The sequence below is a fragment of the Lissotriton helveticus genome, chromosome 9, assembly GCF_964261635.1.
Source record: "Lissotriton helveticus chromosome 9, aLisHel1.1, whole genome shotgun sequence".
Classification (NCBI taxonomy): domain Eukaryota; kingdom Metazoa; phylum Chordata; class Amphibia; order Caudata; family Salamandridae; genus Lissotriton; species Lissotriton helveticus.
This window is the reverse complement of record NC_136070.1, coordinates 598,235,944-598,256,816: the sequence shown is the minus strand read 5'-3', so window position 1 is coordinate 598,256,816 and position 20,873 is coordinate 598,235,944. Positions and strand designations below refer to the sequence as shown.

General features: G+C 43.8%; 1 protein-coding gene across 4 annotated transcripts in view; it reads right to left on the bottom strand.

Annotated features, from left to right (window-relative positions):
- Positions 1-20,873, bottom strand: part of DAAM1 (dishevelled associated activator of morphogenesis 1) — a 652,790-nt gene that overhangs the window by 313,468 nt on the left and 318,449 nt on the right. The window contains exon 1 of one of the 4 annotated variants that reach the window (XM_078660610.1): positions 19,753-20,012. The exons of 2 other annotated variants lie outside the window; for them this stretch is intronic. The gene's annotated coding sequence lies outside the window, so the exon portion shown is untranslated. Of the gene's footprint in view, positions 1-19,752; positions 20,013-20,873 lie in introns of those variants that run through there. One more of the 4 variants, XM_078660608.1, reaches the window with a different exon arrangement.

Sequence of the window (20,873 nt, the reverse complement as noted above, 5' to 3'; positions counted from 1 at the left end):
TCAGTGAGAGCTTTCACTCAGAATTCCACTACTTCTTATGGCATAGGACCACAGACAAAGCGACAAACCTACATAAGAACATACAAGTGTCAAGCACAATCTCACAGCACATACAGCGTTTTGTAAATCTAAGCATATTCCAATAACAAAAGTGGTACTGAGAAAGGCCCCACATCTTACGTTCGTTGGATGCCTTACACCCCTATGCTTACCTTTTGAACACTGAACGTGTAAAAAACAAAAGAATGAGTGAAAAACAACTCTGCCATTCAATGATGAATACCGTCCGGAAAAAAGCAAAAATATCAATGTTTAACATGGTTTGTGTAACAAGAGACCTGTATGTAGGCCGTATGTTTAATTGTTGGCATTGGTCGGACTACACCCTCTCGTACCACCACCACCTATCACTTTCGACAATAAACAAAAATTTGTTTTAGAACTACATATTTAGCCATTACACAAGCAGTGCTTTGCTCATTTTAGCAAATCCAAATTCATACCACCTCCGCTTCTCTTCTCCAGATACGTGGATCTCATCTTGAATATCTTGGTGATTTCTCTTTGACACACCATCCTCCTATTCCTTCCTGGTGTGTTCCTCTCCATCCACAAAGACCCAGTTCTGCCCTCTTTCCACTTGGCCTGTGCCTATACTCCAAACCAACCTCAAGCTCCCCTTTCTGAAATTTCACTATCAAATTACCGTCGCTTGCGGGGCGGGGACATTTTATTTGGCCTCCACGATGAAGTGTTCACACTAGTATGGCTGCTCACGACTCTTCTCCCATCACGCTCATACACAACTACTCAACTATTCTTTACATTTACAAGCTTTATTGAAAAAAAACATTGAGCCTTCTAGCTAAATATATTTCCAACTGAATGCAAATCAACGTGGAGATGATAACGAAAAAGAGGAGACAGTTCAAGGAACTAGGGAAGTGATGGAAGACATTTGTATTTCTCATTCACTGGTCTTAAGTGCCTCTGCACGTCAGGGTGTGCCTTTTAGTCTCACTCGTGTCAGACCCTGACTGTAATCAAATAGTTCAAATGTTTAGGTACTGCATACAATTATGAATACGTTTCAGACTTTTTCAAACGATATTCCAAACTCCCTACACAACACTCTAAAAAGAGTGCAGCAGTTTGGAGTTCTGAACAAAGGAACAGTGTCATTTTTCAACAACGACTATGTTTCACCTTGTATACACCTCACGTTAAAATCATTATTGGAAGTTTGGAGCATTATACATGACTAACTCAGGGCTGACTTATGTCCCCACGCTACAGTCGAGAGAAAATAACTTTCTTTATTGATTGGCTTCACAATTAAAAATGCAATTAACTTATATATCTTCCAGCACCTTCCCTACTACACTCCATACCGGTGTTTCTTAACCTTTTAACTTCTGTTGCCCCCCATGCTATTATTACTGGAAACCGGGGAACCCCCCCCCCTCTGAATCAGTATTTGATGTACTTGCACTGCTCCCACTAATCAGTCTGAGGATAGTAACTTTTTTTATAACATCCAATTTCATATATTTTCACATTTACAGAAGATTTTTTAATTTTAATTTGTACATTTTGCTTCTTCATTAACATACACTTTATCTGTTAACATTATTTAATTTTCTAAGACGTCACCGACCCCCTGAGTAGGCTTCGCTGACCCACAGTGGCCCCCCCAGACCACAGGTTAAGAACCGCTGCTCTAAACCAAACAACTGCCTTGCTCCACCAGTTCCTCCTGTGCATTTTACCTGTGTCTTGAATTAACTTAAAATACCCCTGTAGTCCATGACCAGTTAATGTAGACAGCGTCCTGAGGAATCGGAGCAACTGGACCTATTTAGGTTTGAATATATTTTTATGAACCTTTAGGCCAATGTTCAAGCATCCATAAAGTTTTGTAACTAGGCACAGCCCTCACAATAGTAAACAACAGGTAATACTCGAATAAATCCCCTCTCCCACTCACAAGCCATCTGCTCTGCTCTGCTCTGCTCTAGCCGCTGCCCTGGTCCCTTTATGGAGTTGGGTCACTGTATCAACCGTACACTGGTTCTCTTAAGGTCCATTGTCTGCTGGTCTGGGCCCCGCAGGTCTCTATGACGCTGGTAGACTGTGGTTCAATAGTCCTCGAGCCAGGAAGGAGTAAGAAGCTTCAGTGCTCTGAGGCGTTTTGGCACAACAGCTCCTATAGTCTCTGCTGAAGTAGTCTAGGAGGCATCCCCATTGTTTAGTGAAGGTTTTTTCCTCTCATTGCGCAAGCTTCAACAACTTCTCCACTGAGAATCCCCAACAATCGTTGGATCCACTTGCGCTCAGAGGGTAGGACTGATTGTCCCCATAGGTTTTAGATGGTTGGTTCAGCTGCTAGGAGGAGGTGGGATATCAGTTTATCTAGTGAACCAAACAGAGGGTAAACATCCAGCATTGGGCAACCCAACAGAGTCACCTCAGCGCACCTGGCTGGGTCAGATTTGTGATGTGTTCTACTGGGGATAGTATCGAGGTCCAGAAGAGTTGTATCTTGAGGCATGACTAGAGTGAATTTGTAATGGATCCCTCCTCTCCACAGCTCCTCCAGCAGAGGACCCGTTTGGCCAGGCAGGCCAGGGTGTAGTGACAATGATATAGTATCTTGAGGATGGTTTCCCTCACTCCAGCTTGCAACGCATAGTTGTTTACCCGAGTCAGGATTTCCGCCCACTGATCATGGTCTAGTGTAATACCCAATTCTCTCTCTCAGGCGCGCTGGTAGGTGTGTTTAGCGGGATTTTGCGCAGTGTGCAGCATGTTGTGTTGTATATGATTGAAATTGCATGCTAAGCATTTGTGCAATGTAGGAGGTACTTTTCAACGGGTGTGAGAGCTCTTGTCCCACCTAGCTTGATTCTAGGGTGTATTAGCAAGTGGCGTAGTTGTGAGTGCTGATAGTTTTCAGTCTCTGGAGGTGGAACTCCTCCTTAAGGTGTTCAAAGAATTTGACAGATCCTTGCGAAAACATGTCTCTTAATGCTTTGCACTCTCCCTCCAACCACTTGTCGTAGGGAGATCTAGTAGGTCCCGGCGTGAATTTGTGGTTACCCCAAATGGTCATGAATGGGGAGAGAAATGTGGCCCTCGTGATGGGAGAGTTTTCAGTCGTTCAAATCTGGATCAACAGGATATCTCCCACATAAGGATCCAGCTGCTATCGAGTGGTCGATCATGCACCAACCCTTATAATTTCTAGCTGCGTCCAGTGGAAGAGGAAGCGCAGGTGGGTCACCACGTAATAAGTGTCCAAGTTGGGCATCCCCAAACCTCCAGACTGAGGGCGCTATGAGCCCTGTTTTCGACTGATGCTCTCCGCCTTGCCCCCCACATAAAATTGGCACAGGTCGATTGGAGGTCGGCTACGTATTCCCTCTGTATTCAGCGGGTTCTGGTCTGTAAAAGATAGAGAACCTTGGGCAAGATCATCATTTTGTGTGCTGCTATCCTACTGAGAAGTGAGGGGATTTATGCTTTCAACTATCAAGTTCACATTGGAAACTGCAATTTATGTACGGGAAGTTTATATCTCTAGTTTTCGTCAGTGTGGGAGCCAGCACCAGGCCCATCGGAGGGTGGTAATCACTTGTGCCTGTTTAACAGCTGATTGAAAGGAGGGGGGGGGGGGGTCGATATATTCAGGATTTTGGATTTGATGCTATTAACCTTGAACCCCGAGATTTCGAATTAATGATGTAGTTCCTCCAGCACTCAGGGGATGGAGGCCATGGTGTCAGTCAGAGACACGAGTATATCGTTTGTGAACATGGTCATTTTAAGGTCTTGTTGGTTAAACTGGATTCCCTTAATCCGGGGGTTATTCTGGATAGGTTGAACCAGCGGTCCCAATGTAAGGGCTGAAAGGAGAGGGGGCAGCCCAGCCCAGCCCTGTGCCTTGCTTTATGTGCAACCAATTTGGAAAGAGGCAGTTAATTAGAATTCAAGCCCATGGGGCTTGGTATTCTGCAAGGAGCCAGGATATGAATGTGGAGCCTACCCCACGACCCTCAGCATGTCAGTCGTCAAATTCCAGTCAATCCTGCTGAATGCTTTTTCATCATCACGAGTGACCATGACAGGTTGTTTGATGGCCATGATGCCAATGTCAAATAAGTAAAGGACCTTTTCTGTATTGGTGCCTGCTTGGTGTCTTGGAATATAGCCTGATAGGTCTCGGTCTAAAGCAGGGGTTGAAGCCTCAAGGTAGCTATCTTGGAATCAGTGTTAAGGAAGCAAATGACCCCCAATCAGTGGAGTTTTTATTAGGTTTAAGAATCAGGGCAACACTAGATTCATTCATTGTGAGAGTGACCCTGCAGTTCTTGAGAATCTCTCCATAAACTTTGGGGAGGGACGACAGAAGTGTGGGTCCAAAGCATTAACAGAAGGCTGCAGTAAAGCCATCCAGCCTGGTGCCCTGGAGTGTCACAGTTTGGATATGGCTGCTAGAATTTGCTCATTTTTGAGTGGCCCCTCAAGGGTTAGTTACCCTCTCAGAAAGGCTTAGCTTTGGAAATTGGGCCTCTGCTAGATATCTTGGGGTCAGTATACTGGTTGGTATACAGTTGGGTGTAATAAGCGTGGAAGCAAGCTGCATTTTCCCTGATGTCAGTGCACGTGTTGCCCTGTGGGTGTTGAACTTCTGATATGGTGGTTTTAGCCCGAAGAGCCAGTAGGAGGTTCGCCATCATTCGGCCCGACTTCTTGTTATGGTCGTTATATTTATTGTCAAGTTGTGCGAGAAGGTATGCAGATCTGTCGGCTTCAAGGGTTCTCAATTGGCACCAAACTGCTAGGACTTTTCCCCATGTTTTAGGGTAGTGGGTTTTCTTGTGTTCCGTCTTGAGTATTCAAGCTCTGTGACCAATTGAAGGCGCTGTGCTTCTTGGAGTTTACAGAGACGTGTGGCTAGCACTATAAACATATTTAGAAGGGTTGCCTTTATGGCATTCCAGAGGGTGGCTGCACTTACTTCCCCAGTATCGTTATGGTGGAGAGCTTTTAATTCCCTTTGTGATATTGTTTAATGTTACCGTATTTTCAGGAGGTTGTGCTGGAATGTCTGGATCCCTTAGTGCCCATGTCTGCAAGTTCACAGGGCGCTGGTCCACAACTGGAGTGTGTGATAGGATGTTGGGTGGAGTCTGCCCAGTTAGGGAGCAGGCTCTGTCCAAGAGTATTTAGTCAAGTCTTGTGTATATATTATGGACACACGACTAATAACACATCTTCCACCATCGTTTCAGTGTCCCCTATACTACTCGTAGGCAGTGGTGGTGTATCGAGATGTTTCCATTTCTCGGAGATGGGATACTTTGCATAGGACAGAATATCTTCTGACAGGATTGTTAATGCCCGAGACATTTTCCGTGAGGTACCTGAGCAACATCCACAGTCCAGTACGAGGAAAAGTACCAAAACTGTAGGGTAAAAATGCCTATGTCAACACAGGTCCAGGGCTTTGCTGCGGCTGCAGGTCAAAATCCATGTTAGTAGGGCCACTCTGTAACTCAAATCAAACATTATGGGGACCTGGCACCAAGGTTAGTTAGGGGCTGTCTCATGTTCTGAAGTGAAGGTCAGAAATGGGAGTGGGCCTAGCAAGGATGGGCCACTGACTTTATGTACTTGTTTAAGGACCGCTTGCCGGCCCACCAGTATTTTCTCCTGCTTGGGAATCCTCTTTTGCGGCCCTTCATATTCGTATCCACTCACAGATCTTCTGGTGGAGCGGTTTTCCCGGGGCGTACACTTAGGTCTCCGGGAGGAGGATATTTAACGCCGAGCAAGCCTCTTTAAGGGATCTGAGGGACCAGTGTCTGCCCTGCCGGTGCAAGATAATGCGGAAAGGATACCCCCAGCGGTATTTGACCTGGTTGTCTCATAGAAACTTGGTTATAGGGCAAACCGATCCTCGCTTGATCAACGTGATCTCGGATGGATCTTGGAATATTTGAATGTCGCCTACATTGTACCATATTGGGCTCACTGCATCTCGCGGCTTCTAGAATCACCTCTTTATTTTAAACGTGATGGAAACAGACAAGGATGTCCAGGGGTTGCTTTGAGTTCCAGGGCCCGCTCCTACTTGCCCTATCGATGCACAAAGTTTCTTGCCCGTGTTCATCGAGGATGGATTCTGCCAGGTCTTGAATATAGGCTTTCATGTCCTTATCCTCTTTGCCAAGGGACAACCCCCTAATCTATAGGTTGCATCAGCAAGACCGGTTTTCCAGGTCTTCTTACTTATCCCGGAATGTGATAAGTTGGTTGTTTATAGTGACCAAGTGGGAGTGATATTCCTCAAGATCTAGGGTGCATCTGTTCTAAGCTGTCTCTAGATGGTCAACTCCGGTCCCCATGTCTTGTAGGTTTTTACAGAGTTCCATTTGAAGTCCGCCCAGAAGGCTCCCATTTTGGTCTTGATCTCCGTGAAGAGGTGGGTCATGAAGCTTGTTGGTGGAAGCCTGATTCTTTCTCCAACGTCAATTGCCTTTGGGCCTGGGTCATAGCCGACTGCACAGGAAACGCGCCTGGGGGGGGGAGTTTTGGCGGGATGGCTTCCTTCTTGGAGGAAGGGGCCTGGAACAATTTTTTAATGGTGGCTTCCAGCTTGTGTCTTGTAGTGATCATGGGTACAGGTCTTGTTAGTGGCTGGGCGTCTTAGGACGTACACAAGTCCTTGGGGCAGTCTTAGTCCATTTACAGCCACCACAAGGGAGCCCACCATGTGTCCCAGTATGACAGGTATTGCAGTGCGACTTTTCTCAGCCACCTTGATTGGTGTTGGGTTGATGCCATTTAGTCCCAGTGGTGTGAAGGACCTTTTGTTGTGCTGTGTGGCACGGCGACTTCCCCACAAGCTCCAATTCACTGTTTTCCTGCCCCTCCCAGTGTACAGCCCCACAGAAATCTTACTTGCAGCAAGATAACTGCTATGTCAGACAGGGATGTAGATTTGCTCTTCACCATCCTCACTGGCAATGTTGGCGAGGGGCAAGTCATTATTCTCCAGTACCCCCCTCCCCACAATGTTCATCAATCCCTCAGTGGGTAGCTCACCGTGTGTGGGGTATGCCCTCCACAAGCCATGACTTCCTCGATGGAGAATTAGGCAGTAAGAAGTCTCGTCTCCTCTGTGTGGGCCGATCAGTAGGTCAGCTGCTGCACCGTGGTTGTGGTGCTTGGCACTGTATGCCCCTGCTCCCCATCCAAACCCACTCTTGAAGTGTCTCCATGCAGCAGTCCCGGCAGAAGGGCCCTCCTCCAGGACGCCATATGTTGCCGTCTCCTTGGGCTCCGAGCTGAGGGCTGCAGTTGTCCAGCACGCCCAATCAAGACTGAGCGATATCTGTAGTCCTAGTGCTGCTGCTAGATGTCGGCGTCCTGAGGAGTGTCGCTATAGAGGTGGGCAGTCCAATCCCGAGCGAGCGTTCCCGGCTCAAGTGTCCAGCACCATCTTGGGCTTGGCCATGCCCCTGACTAGCCGCATGTGTACATTGGAATACATGTGCCAATTGAGATCATGACAGACTGCTGTTGGTATATTTTCCACCTAACAAAAACCATCTGTCTCACTCAAACATTTATAATGCATTTATTGCCAGTAACTACATTTGCACGATCATTTTGAAAGGGCAGTTAAGTGGTGGTGGTGTTATCAAAAGAAGTCTAAAAACCCAAGCAGACATCATTAGACAAACGCCTAGGGTTGGCGACTAGTAGTGATGAAGGACTGAGTAAAGCGAACAGGATTTTTTTCCACACAATAAATGGTCCCTCTGGAATACTGCTTATTATCCAGGTATGATTTAGTAGAACTCATTGTGAAGTCCAATTCATATTGGCATTACTGTAAGGGAGATGCTAATGTTGCATATTCAATTCAAGATGTCTGCAACATCACATGCTTGAATGAATTATAGCTTTGTTGATTTCTTAACCACCATTTTCAAACTATTCAGGCCCATATGTTGCTGGAATTAGGTCATTCCTGCAAATTGGATCTTTAGCTTTATGAATACTGTTCCTTCTGGCATGAATATTGCTGGTGTTCTAAACTTTAAATGAAACAAAAACGCAAAGCATGTCATAAATTTGGATTCGCAAGATAGCGCTGGGAGTACTGTTGAGGATTTTGTTGGTCTGCAGTAAGACAGGGAAAGAGTGACCTCACCTGCTTGTTATTCTGAAGTTTTGCCTGAAGGTACACAGCCCGCATACATAGTTGATTTGAATCTCACGAAGGCTGGTCTCAAAAACACGAAGAACGAAAAGGCATCTCCTCACTTCAGGTCACACCTTGTAACCCAGCTGAGCTCTCAAGAGCCCCATATGTACATTCATGAGTGAATCAGAAATTCCCCGTTTTCCTCTTTAAGTTCAGGGACTTGCAACTCTGTTTTTATCGTGGAATAAAAGGGCTACAAATCTCAGAATTCAAATGACACAATAAACTAGACTTTATGAACTATTTTAGCATTGATCTCGGAAACACGACCACCCAGCCCAGCCTGCTATTATTTAACATTTCCCCCAGCTTCGGAAGTCCTTTAAAAAGTGGCACGGTGGTGTTGAAAAAAAATAAACAGCCACAGGCATTATTATATCACTGCCTGCCTCTCACAAGTGTGTCAATCAAAATCTGCAAAAGAAAATATGTGTAGGAGTGGACTGACTGGAACCCAGGAAACCAGTCGGGGCTTGCGATCACATCTCCAAGGCAATCTTATAAGAATGCGGTCTAAACCATTTTCAGATGATCAACACAAATAAAGCAGTCAGTCATTCCGCTGTGCATCATAAGCCTGTCAGTTTTCTAACAGCGAATCACAAATCTTTTTCCATTTGCAGGATTTCACTTGCTTATTACGAACAGGGAGGTTTTACCTCACCGCCCCAAGTGCAATGCCATTTCTTTTCTTACTTGTGGACAAGTTCTAAATCAATCCATCGTAAGTTATTTTAGTAAATTATACATAGGCTAAATTAGTCTCACCCCCTCCAAACCTCCGACTGTAATGCAAGTCCGGATTTATGGTTATCTACTGTTTTTTTAAAGGACCAGAACAGACACATCAAGCTTTCACATCAAAATATGAAAGTTCAGAAACTGATATGGCCTCCAGCAAACAGCTGGCACAAAGCAAGACCCAGCTCGATTCTAATCCTGGATTTTAAGTCCCCGAGACGAAATCTTTAAGGAGTTGAAGAAGGGGTATCTTGAGTTAGTAATAACAATCATAGTTGGGGCAGACTTATTTAAATTGGTGTGTAAAGAGACAAGTCAATGAAGATTGGTTCCCTCCTCCCTCTTTCGAGATGGATGCTGGGGAAATAAGTGAATATTCAGGGAGCAGGCCTCTGGCCAGTTTCCTTTTGATGACAGATTGTCAATATATTCTGGGGTCAAGTTGGAGTCAAGTTGGCCTTGCGCCTTAGAGTAGTTGTAGATCTTACAAGGATTCTGGTAAGTGCTGTTAGCGTTGTACACCTAAGACGCCAAAAGAGATTTGGCGTGTACGCAAAATGCCTGGCAAACTTTAGAACTGTTAGAAGTTGGGGAAAACTATTAAGACTCCAGAAAATAACAGGGGGGCGGAGGCAGACAAAACGGACCACAAAACAGGCTACTGGCTAGCTAGCCAAATCACTTACCTGTCCTCCTACTACCACTGATTTTTATACAATCCATTGTGATGGATGATAAATTTGTATCTGCTATTTTGCTTTTCCTCGTAGACAACAAAGAAATTCCATATCTGTGACTGTTTGAATAAAGGTTCATCAACACCGATGTGTCAACCTATGTGCTACACTGCAATTCAGCTGTTAACCACGATTTATCTTCTACTGTATAAAAGATGAATGGCTATCATGCACTTCTTGGTTAGATTAATCCCCAAAATGGACCGAAAACAATTTCTTAGGTCGGATTTGATCAGAATAAACATATTAACTGTACTCCTTAGTTCAAAATTATGCTACTCTACCATCTAACTCACCTAGCCAAAACTTTTAAGTGCAACAAAAAATTGGGTGTTGGAGGAGGCTCTAAAAGGGGTGTTGCATAAGAAGTTTAATTAAGAATGTTCTACTAGAGGCGTGGCCCACGTAACCAAGCATTACACAGTCTGTTTGGTAAATTCATAAATTGGACCTTGTTCAAAGAAGAATCAGAATCTAAAGCGATATTTAACAGTTTATATAGCATTATGACTCTGGGAAACAAGAAATAAAACATAGTCAGTCTAACTGAAAAGTAAGCAACCTGATTTTGATTCATATTCAATTTTACCAAGCTTTCATTAAAAGGTTTATAGGTGACAAAATTACCACATACTATGCTACTGCCCCAATCTGATGAATAATGCAGTATCCAGTATCCAAATCTGCCTCCGCTTGTAGTTTAGGAGTGCAAACAAATGTGTAAAAATATAAAACTACTAACAATACAGAACTGTATAAAATGTATTCTTTAGACTTCAGCTATTACAAAGTACTATTGTTCATATTGTGCAGGGTCGATGAAAGAATGTGCCCTTCATGGACGAGGCACATGCTTGCGCACCAGGCCCAGGCCAGCAGCCTAGGCATAAAGGACACAGGCAGCTCAAAGCATCGTCAAAGCAGAGAGCAGGGATTTTGGAGACATCTGAAGAACAATTAAACGTATAGCCTTCAGAGACCCTTAGCACGCACTTCACAGATGCACCCAGCTTGCCCGTGATACTGAAGACCCACTTACAGCTGCCCTGCTCCAGCCTAAAGAGAACTCCTGAATTGTGTGAAAGAAGAAAGAGCTGGAAGTATTAAGCAAGAACGCCACTGTGTTGCTACGACCATCTATCAGATGTTTTTCTCTTAAGCCAGGGAATGACAGAAACAGAGGACCTAGAAGAGACCTATATCAATATCTGTGTTTTTCTGCATTACCAGAGCTCAGCCCTGGCCACACTTAAAGCACTGCATTAAGCAAAGATGCTGTTTTTGCACTTTCAATGCCTCATGAAGATTCCAACTTTCATTTAGGTTACACTGAATGAAGAAGAAAAAAATAACTACGGTGGCGGCCATTACTGCATCTCTAAAACCTCTCCATAAGTCAGATTCTGATGGTTTAAAACTGGGTCATGACTGGGCATGGCGGACAAGACCCAGGGGGAGTGGGGCGTGTTAATTCTCTAAACAGAATTGTGCAGTCTTTGATGGGCTCCCACTTGTAGATGGATTGCCAACCCCATCCTCCACTCGAACCCCACAGGGCCCAGTATCCCAGGCTCCTGATTGTAGGGCCCCAGTTCTATTACAGGAGACGCAAACTCATTCACATCATGAAGAACTGGGGCAGCACTGTGACTTTAAGTAGGAGTGATAACTGTCATGAAGTGCCTGGAAATCGAGACAGAGGATCTGGAGAATAAATCAAGAGCTTCTAGCGTCTATGTGCTTGACTTCCTGCCACACCGGGCGGGGAAGACGCAGAAGCTCTATTTCTACATTTTCTGGTGCTGGACGTGACTCAAAGACAATACGATATTGTGTGAGATTCACAGTGTATCATATTCACATAAGAGGTACATGTCAGGGGGACCCTGTTGATGTCATCATGAATAAAGTTAGCCCATTTGAGGCGAACATGAAAATCATATAGCAGCTACAATGAGGGAAGCTTGGTTTGTTCCCCCTTTTATTATTGATTACTCCCCGATCTTAAAGAACACAACAAATACATGTCATCTGATTGGAATCATATGCTGCATTGTGACAGAGATCCTAAACTGAGTGACCCTCAGGAAGGAATAAGTAACCTCAAAAACCGCAATAAGAATTACAGATAGTCAATGTGAGATGGTGCTAATAAAACAAATGTAAACAAAAAAAAACACTAAAAGGGAAAAGGGCAGTCTTGAAATTGGCAGGAAGCTGCTCAGTCTGAATTTGTAAGCCCTCTGTACTCCTTGGTCCTCTAGCTAGGGACCCAAAACGTTTTCAGATTTCCTCGAGCAACCACAGGCAGAATCTACCACCATTTCCAGCATCGTACACCAGACCATATGCGTAGCCAAGCATCAACCCAGGGGAGGGACTGCTACACCAAAGTTGTGCAATTACCGCTGTGACACCAAGAGTCTTAAGTGAGAGTTGTCCTTTCATATACCTAATTTTGTAATCCTCTCAGAGAACATAAGAGTGACTCCCCAAAGCCACACACAAGCTATCTTTCACCTTTACCTAGAATTCTACGAACAGTGGCCACTGCCAGAAAGAATGGAGAACAGATGGTGTAGTCACCGCAGGTAGTGTTGACAGTTATACAGATCCAGGTACCTGCCTTTGTGAATAGTACATTCTATTGCAAAATCCTCACCTGCACGAACCAGAAACTCCTATCTCAAGACCACCTCTAGCAGGAAAGAGAGGGTTGTCGATGGGAGCACCTCCGGGCAAAGATGATGGCATCTAATGTTCGGAGTAGAAATTGTTCATATTTGGTTTCCCGATGCTATTCTTACGGCTACACTAGGTACCAGCCCAGCCCAATGAATCACCCAGATAGTGCCCTGGTGCAGCATGCCATCAACTGGAACTCTGCAGCATTTGACTGTGCGTAGTATCCAGCAATAACCTGCAGGGAAAATGGAGGATTGAAAATTCTTCCAAGCCATTGTGCTCAGGCTCCATGTGCTTACTTTGCGGACGAGTAACGTATTAGTGAAGTATCCTGAATACAAAGCCAGACATCAGAACCACAGGAACAGTCCTCAAGGAAAAACATGTATAATCTGCATGGCACTTCATAACTTAATTGTAAATTAGGAACTCAACTCATTTTAAGGGCTATGTGAGAACAAAATATTTGAGTTACAGCTAAAACGGAGGTTACTTAAGACTTTTTTACTCCAGACTTTCAGGTCACGAGCAGACAACTGCAGAAACGTAGAACCCACTGAGCTATCCTACCAGAATTAGAACTTCGTGACCAACAGTTTACACAACAAAACTCTGAAACCACCTTATCCCACCAAGCTATTTAAGTGATACATCAACCATTGACCTCCAGATCATACACAGTGTTTGCAACTGGCACCTTAATCCACTGACTTATTTGCTGAGATTACACATACATATCTGCAGCAAGTACATAAACTATCTACACTACTTTTTATACCCCGAAATTTGCTAGATACACATACATATTTATAGCAGAGTAATCAACTGTCTGAAAATAAGGTCTTGTTGTGATCAGCTTTACTATCATATTGTTCTTGTCAATTTATTTTGGGGGCAGAGTTGGCAACAAAAAAAAATGATAAAGCAATAATACTTCCAAACCATGGGCTATCACAGGCTCTGACCCTCTAGACGGTATCCTTCCTAACTCCAGCCCCATTTCTGCCATTGGCGCTTTGCCTCCAACTCCACTAAACCACCTTTCTAATTTTGTGGTTCGAAAAATATTTTTCCTATTTCCAGCACGGTCTGGGCCTACTAGTTAGGAGATTCCACCTGAATAGCTGGATTACTGTTTGTGGATTATGGTCTTGCATGGATCATCAAGCAGGGCACCTAGTGGTAGAGTTGTTGGGGGGGGGGGGGGGGGTTTGGGGAGGGTAGGCAGGTTTCAAAAACTGGTCCTTTTCCACAGGCATCCGTCTCACCACAGCTCACTAAGGTCGAAGAGAATCCGGATGTACACATAGCTGCTCCTATTCACAGTGGAAGCCAAAAGTTTCCCGCAGCATAGCAGATGAGGTCAGTGAACAGTACGCAGACATGTCAGAACTCCGCATGTGGGTAGAAGAGCAATGCGCCACTATAAAGCACTAGCGCGGTTATCATCATAAGCCATGTTTTGCTGCACAAAGAGTCACAATAACCATGAGACGAAAAATAAATGTGCTAGATTCATTTTCTCAGTGATACTCAGTAGAATTCACTGATAGTTTTCCTTTATCTGTCTACGCAGTAGCAGTTTATTTTTTATTAATTTGGCACTTGCGACATATCCTTCACTATCAACAACAACCCATCCCTAATTTTATTTGGGAACACAACTTCTCCAAAGCACAGAAAATTGATTCTACAGTCAACAATAGTCCAACCTTCATTTGAGAACTAATGCTCACCCTGTTCAACCACAAAGATTATAACGTGCCTCTAATCTTAACTCAAAGCACATATTTTTCCACAATAGGCTAACCTAGACGCAATACACTTTCAATCATACACCAGAAGGGTGCCCAGGAAGTTGATGAAAATCGGGACCCTTCCATGGCATGATCAGAGCTACAAAGTCGCATATAAAATTATACCTACTGAGTAGCTACTTACTCAACTATAAAGAAAAAGCGTTCTTCTTCATAAGGGGTATGGTAAACGCTAAGGAAATACTCATACAGTCTTCATATGCAAAAAAACGAACATGTTGCAAGTACTCAGGGTCTCCATGATTATTAATACCTTAAACAATAAAGTCAATGTTGAATTTAAATGGGACTGATCTTAAATGCCTATTTGTACATAAGACTTGAATAAAATATTGCTACAGAACCTAACACTCAATGAACAATACTTCACAAAGAACCAACCACTTTTACAGCACCAAATACTAACAAGGTAAATGCCTTGTTCTGCACTCCTAGTAGAACACTAAATTTGCCCATGTTGTTTGTGCCACTGTCTGCTTCAAATCCTTCAATTCTATGAGCAGGATCTGCCACCAGCAGTGTCCGCCACAGATCCATGCTAGCAGAGTGCCATGCTGTTTTTCCTGCGGAATATAAACATATGCCACACACAGTAAAAGATGCTATTATTTTGAAATTGAGAATAGAAACCTTTGTGTTTTTAAATTTCCAAGTTACCACTAAGTGGCAATAGCTAATTATTTAAGCATAAATAATGGGCATCAAAGGGGGCCCTAAGGGTTTTTTTGTGATTAAAATGGGGATGCGTTGTGCGGTGACCTCAATGACGCTAAGTATCTTGCTTCCTTTAAGGGGGGTAGTAATTGGAGTGCGACACTCTAACCTTCTGCCACAACACGCTTGCTGCATTTCCCTTCAGTTAATGCAGCCGATGAAATGTCAGTTATTCACAAGGATTTAATAGTGGTTACAAGCCAAAAAGGCAACAGTGACACATTCCGGAACACCCACATACAAGGAGTCATTTGAAAAATCAGCAAATAGCCAAAGATGGTCACCACACCCTGCCTTGCAACTTTAATTCTAAGTGTTTAAACAGATGTTTGAATCTATTAAGGGATTAATTTTGGAAAGCGAGAATACTAGGAATTTAAATGTGTCTTCTATCCTAGGTGCACCACAATGGAGTTTAAGTCTCATAACAGAATTTTAAGCAGTACCCAAAATGAATAGAGGGCCTTAGTCAAAATCAATGAGCAGTCCACTTGTTATATAGACAGAGTGACTCAACTTCCCTTCGTTCTGAATGAAGTCAGCAGTGTTATCAGTGTGAAGTTCTTCCAACACAAACCACTTCAAGCTAGCTACAGTTTGCTAGCAGGAATTGCAAATTTATTACCACATACCTCCTGTTGACTTCAATATGTAAAGAGTATAATGCCAAAGGGGATGGTCTCACACCACTCCCATATTCCTGTATGGCTCCTTTTCCTCGAGATTCAGATCACTGGCCTCCTCGCACTCAAAATGAACAAACAGGCTACAAAGACTTCCAACTATCCGCTATCTCTTTAGGACAAGAAACTTCTAGTCAGATGAATGTTTCTTTGATGACAGTTGACCTTAATCTACACGAAGGGGTTATCAAATATAAGCCGAGAAGAGTTGCTTTCAAACCAGACTAAATAAGTGATTTCCTCTATATTCACTGCAGATAAATGCATGGTTTGCGAAGATCACTAAAATCTGGCATGGATGAAGCCCTTATGTGCTTATGTTGGACACACCTGATCCAACGCATCACCAGCACAACTCAGTGCACTCCCACTGTTACATATTAATGAGCCAGAACTGTACTTATGCAAAACAGGATTTTGTGTATCAGGTCAATGAATATCTGGTGCCCTACACTAACCCTGCACTACTGCTTTTGAGTCTCACTTCAACCTGACCGACTTTACAACACATTTGTAGTTCACTTCGCTTCTCTCTAATCTATCACTATCAATGTTTTGTTGCTCCTGCCTCCACTCACCTTCCTGATTGTTAAGAGTCCCTCAGGCCCCTCATATTTTTTCACCATTCTAAGTTTCCCAACAGGTGGACAATCCAAGCTAACATCTAAAATCCTGATGTGATAGTGACTAACAAGTCATGATGGAGAGTGGCTAGTGCGCCAGAGTTGATGGGGTGAATGGCATAGGGATGGCATTGTTAGACCCACAAATCAATCTCGGACAAAGAAGGATGACATTTGTATTAAGGGCTGACTATTATAATATGGGTAAGCGCTGAGAAGGTTAAAATGGCAATTAGAAAAGCACTTAGCACTTCTGTTGGCAAAGCATCAATCCATAAAACAACTATAAAGGGAAAGGGTTTTTAAAATAATGTATGCTTCCAAAAAGAACGGTTTTAGCTATTTTAGGTAGTGGAGAAGCAAATGAAGGAAAGAATACCGGTGACTAACCTCACAGTTGCATGCAATAGAAACAACCCCATATGCCAGACAGGGAAAGCTTAGTCACAGTATCATTCTAAAAAATACCTGTTTGAATGAGGCGCTACCAAAAGGAATACACACATAAAAGGGAGTTGCTGAAATGCTGCTGTGACCCTCAGCAACACATCCTAAAACACAAAACAGAACAAGATGGACAGAAGAGCAAAAAACTGCAGGGAGGCGAATAAAGGAGCCCTTGTTAGTTGGTGTAGAGGGCCTACAATTCCACCGTTTTCCCTCCTCCACAAACCTTTATCTTCTTGGAAGTGTATACACGCAGTTTATCAGTGCCATGACAGACTCCAGCAGTATCCAGGGATGGGTTTTAGTATCGGACTATGCTACCCACTAACTTACTAATTAGTTAAGGCCATTTACCACCTTATGATAATTTTATCTACGAGAAGTAAAATATTCTCCTAACCTCAAGCTTGCTCCTTTAAAAAGGAACTGGTGTCAGCAATATTTCTGTGCTCTTTTGCCAGCTAGACAACCCTTCGATATTTGAAAAGAAATCCTCAAACCCATCTTAAGTGTAAATCCCCCACAATGTGTTGCTTTCTACTGATAGCAAGGGGAGAATCTATCACCTGCCTTTACCATTCTTGTAGAAGTACCAAGCTGTAGGCAAGTTGCAGATTCCCTGTGCAGCTAAGAAAGCATGTGTTTGGAAAATGAAAGTAAGTGTTTTCCAATTCCGTTTTGTAGCTGCACTTGGACCTCAAAGAAATGGACCAAAGTTGCCCTAGACCAAAGAAAATGATTAGAAAGGTGATGTTCCTGTTTAAGGAAAAATATACCTTCTGGGGTCTCACGGAATATGTCTGACAATCTGGCGACTTAATAATAATGGTTCCTGTGTGGTTAAGAGCCTATTATATATTACTGCTAATAAGTGTACCAGGCCTTGGAGTCTTAAAAGATGATGTTGACAGAAATCAAAGCAGATAATTATACTAAAAGAGAAATGATGATTCACTGTTAATGAGAAGAGTATGCATGATATATTATTGTGCTGGCTGGTAGTATAATCTTATTAAAACATGACTGGCCAATCCGAGAACATCAAGTAGTCAATTATAATTCATTTTCACAAAGGATGTCTATGACTACAACAGATAATTACCCTTCAATCAAGACGTTGTGTGTAGCTTCGGTCTTTTCAAACACACTAAAACTGCTGCCATAAGATTATTGTCGCATTTCCTTTCAGGCAATGCAGCCAATTAAATGTCGGGTGTTCCCAAAGATGTAATAGCTCTTACATGCCAAAAAGCGACAATGACACATTCAGGCACACCTACAATCTAGGTGTGATGGCAAAAATCGGCTAATTTCCAGTGTTGGTCACCACGCCCCGCCTTGCAACTTGAATCATAAGTGCTTTACAAGATAATTGTGCAATGCCAGACAACAGAAAGGATTTCCTCTCAGCAGTCAAAATGGTTTCTGAGCAGCATCTTGCTGTGAAGTCTCTTCTATTCCCAAGAGTACATCAGTAGTAAACATGGCAGGTTTTTTTTCCATTCGCGAACAGCAGGCAATTTCAAAAGCAACTTCTGGGACTCCCAATCAAGATCACACCAGTGCATTAGTGATAATATTCAATTTCCTGAACATTTGTTGATTAAAGTATTCCCCTAAAGGACTGGTTATTAATAGATATCATGGTTTTAATTCCCCGCTCTATTGGTGCAATCTCTGTTCCGCCATGAATACATGTTTGTGCGATGACCTTGCTTTCGTCGATGTGAGGATTTGGATGCTGGGATTTCCACCTCGTGTCTCCCTATTTTGCTGTTAATCCCCCTGAGACAATCTGTTCAATGGTCGGGCCCCACTGTGAATAACGAGTTTTCTGCAATAAACCTCTAATTAATGTGCAACTGCGAGCGGTCCACGTCTGTGATCAACACCAAATGTGTGGAGTACAGACATACACAGCCATCTACTATCATCACCATGGCAACCACACCCCAGGCACGTACAGGTACCGCTCAATCGGGCAATATTTTTTTCCCACGTCCACATTCTGAAAGGCTTTTTTATATAAATGATAATATTGTTCAAGTTTCGGAGAAGCAGAGAACAGGCAAATCGGAGGGTGGGCAAAGATTTTGCAAACATACATTCCTATTCACCCAAGGTTAACACTGAATGTAACTATGCTAACAAATTGCATTTTAATTATTAAGACAACTGTACAAAAAAATGCACAACTAGGCATATCAGCAATGCAACAATAACCGACATTAGTGTCATTATCAAATTCATTCAGGACACCCCAGAAGGTTGGGCAGGCCCCGTCTGGATTTGAACCCGTGACCCGCGGCGAATGCTCACTCTACTGGGCCGCCTTACAAGCCTGAGGTATTTGAAACACCCATGACCGCAAACATAGTTCAGAACAGCTGAAGGCCAATACAATCAGGATTAAAACTGTAAATCTGCCGCTTATTGAATGCAGATACACGGTTTCAGGTCTTGGATTATCCACATAAAATAAACAAATATGTATATTTTTTACACTAGTGGGTGTCATACTTTGTGTAGTGTGGACATGTCCTCTACTCTAGATGTGACGTACAAAATGACAAGTTGCGGCTCTGAATGGCTGTGTTTGTAATATGTAATTAGCTGGTAATCGGTGAGTCTGCACACAGAAATAAAATAGCAATATCAAAACATAAACCACGCACTTTGGGGATTGAATCGTACCAGTCAATAAAACGGACTTCGTAAATAGTTCTGTTCCAGTGCGACTCGTTTATAAAGAAGCGCTTCTCAGACAAGCACAGCCCTCGTCCCCCTGGGGTGCTGCGATAGTATTGCAATGCGGGATCACATTGCACAGTGCAGCAAAGTCAACACTGAAACACGAGCCAGCACTGAAGAAATTCACCATCAGCCCCACCAGGGCAGATCACACAATAGATCACAGGTTCAACACCTGCACGAAGGTGGTAACGAGGAAGTGTGTCGACCCTCCACGCCCTCTATACAGGCAGGCAGACATCACAAACTTGCTGCACACCCCGACTGCCCCTTTACCTGCTTCTCAGACTGCACCGGCGGCTTTGCATGTCCTTTGGTGATCTGTCAAGAACACAACACAGAGGAAACCTCAATGCTTTCCAGGCCGCCTCCTCCCATTCCTGGCTGCTCTCTCCAGCATGGGTGTCCACCCGAAACGGTGCGTCAGTCCAGCGTGAACCCAGCAGCCATTTTCCCTTTATATTCCAATAATCCAGCGGTGAGGACAGGAGCTCCCTCCGGTCTGCAGGCAGCGACGGCGCGGACACAGCTGCGCCGCTCGGTGCAGGGGCTGGGAGAAACCTAGCCACGCCCTATTGGAGAGCGCCGACGCCCATTGGACGACGTCAGTCGGGGACACGCCCGCAGCGTGGGCCACGCACGGGAAACCCACACACGCGCCGTGGGTTCGACCTGGAGCCGCAGACGGCGTGGGAGGGGGGCGCGAGCTCCTCGAAACACGAGTGGCGCACAGACCCAAATACATGACGTTTCCGTTCATTCATTGTATGCAAATGGCTTCTAAGCAGCGAACGTAACACAACCTCGCGGCAGAACGTGCGAGGAGCATACATGGAGGAAACCAGCGCTTGAAATGGGTAGATATTGGTCGGTGCAGTGTACTTTATTTTATACGTTTTTATATAGCGCGTACTTTACACGAAGGTGTCAGATCGCTTCACAATAGGAATAGTAGCGTTACAGGAGGAGAAAATTACAAGTAAGCATGTTACAAAAGCCAGCCATACATTACTTTATTTTAGAAGGGGGTAATACCCACACTACTTATTACCTCAATGGAAGAACACTATCAATTCTCTGGTGCATACAGTTACTCTGCGGAGTGAATGCCAGCACTTCTGTATTTTCCATTTAAAGCACTATCTGCAAGATTCCTTTTCAGGGTTACAATAAAGTGCTTTGGGTGCGCGCTGTGCCGTACACCTTTAAATCCAAGATGTTTCATCCTTCGAAGGATGGTAAATTGAGTTACTCGCAATCATTAATTAGGAAATCAGGAAGGGATCTCTCTGCTCAACTGCACCGAAAAACTGATATATCATAGTGATGGCTAGCTATTAACTGCCTTGACACTTCCCATTCGAATACCGACCAGAAACTATTTCGAAATCTCTCAC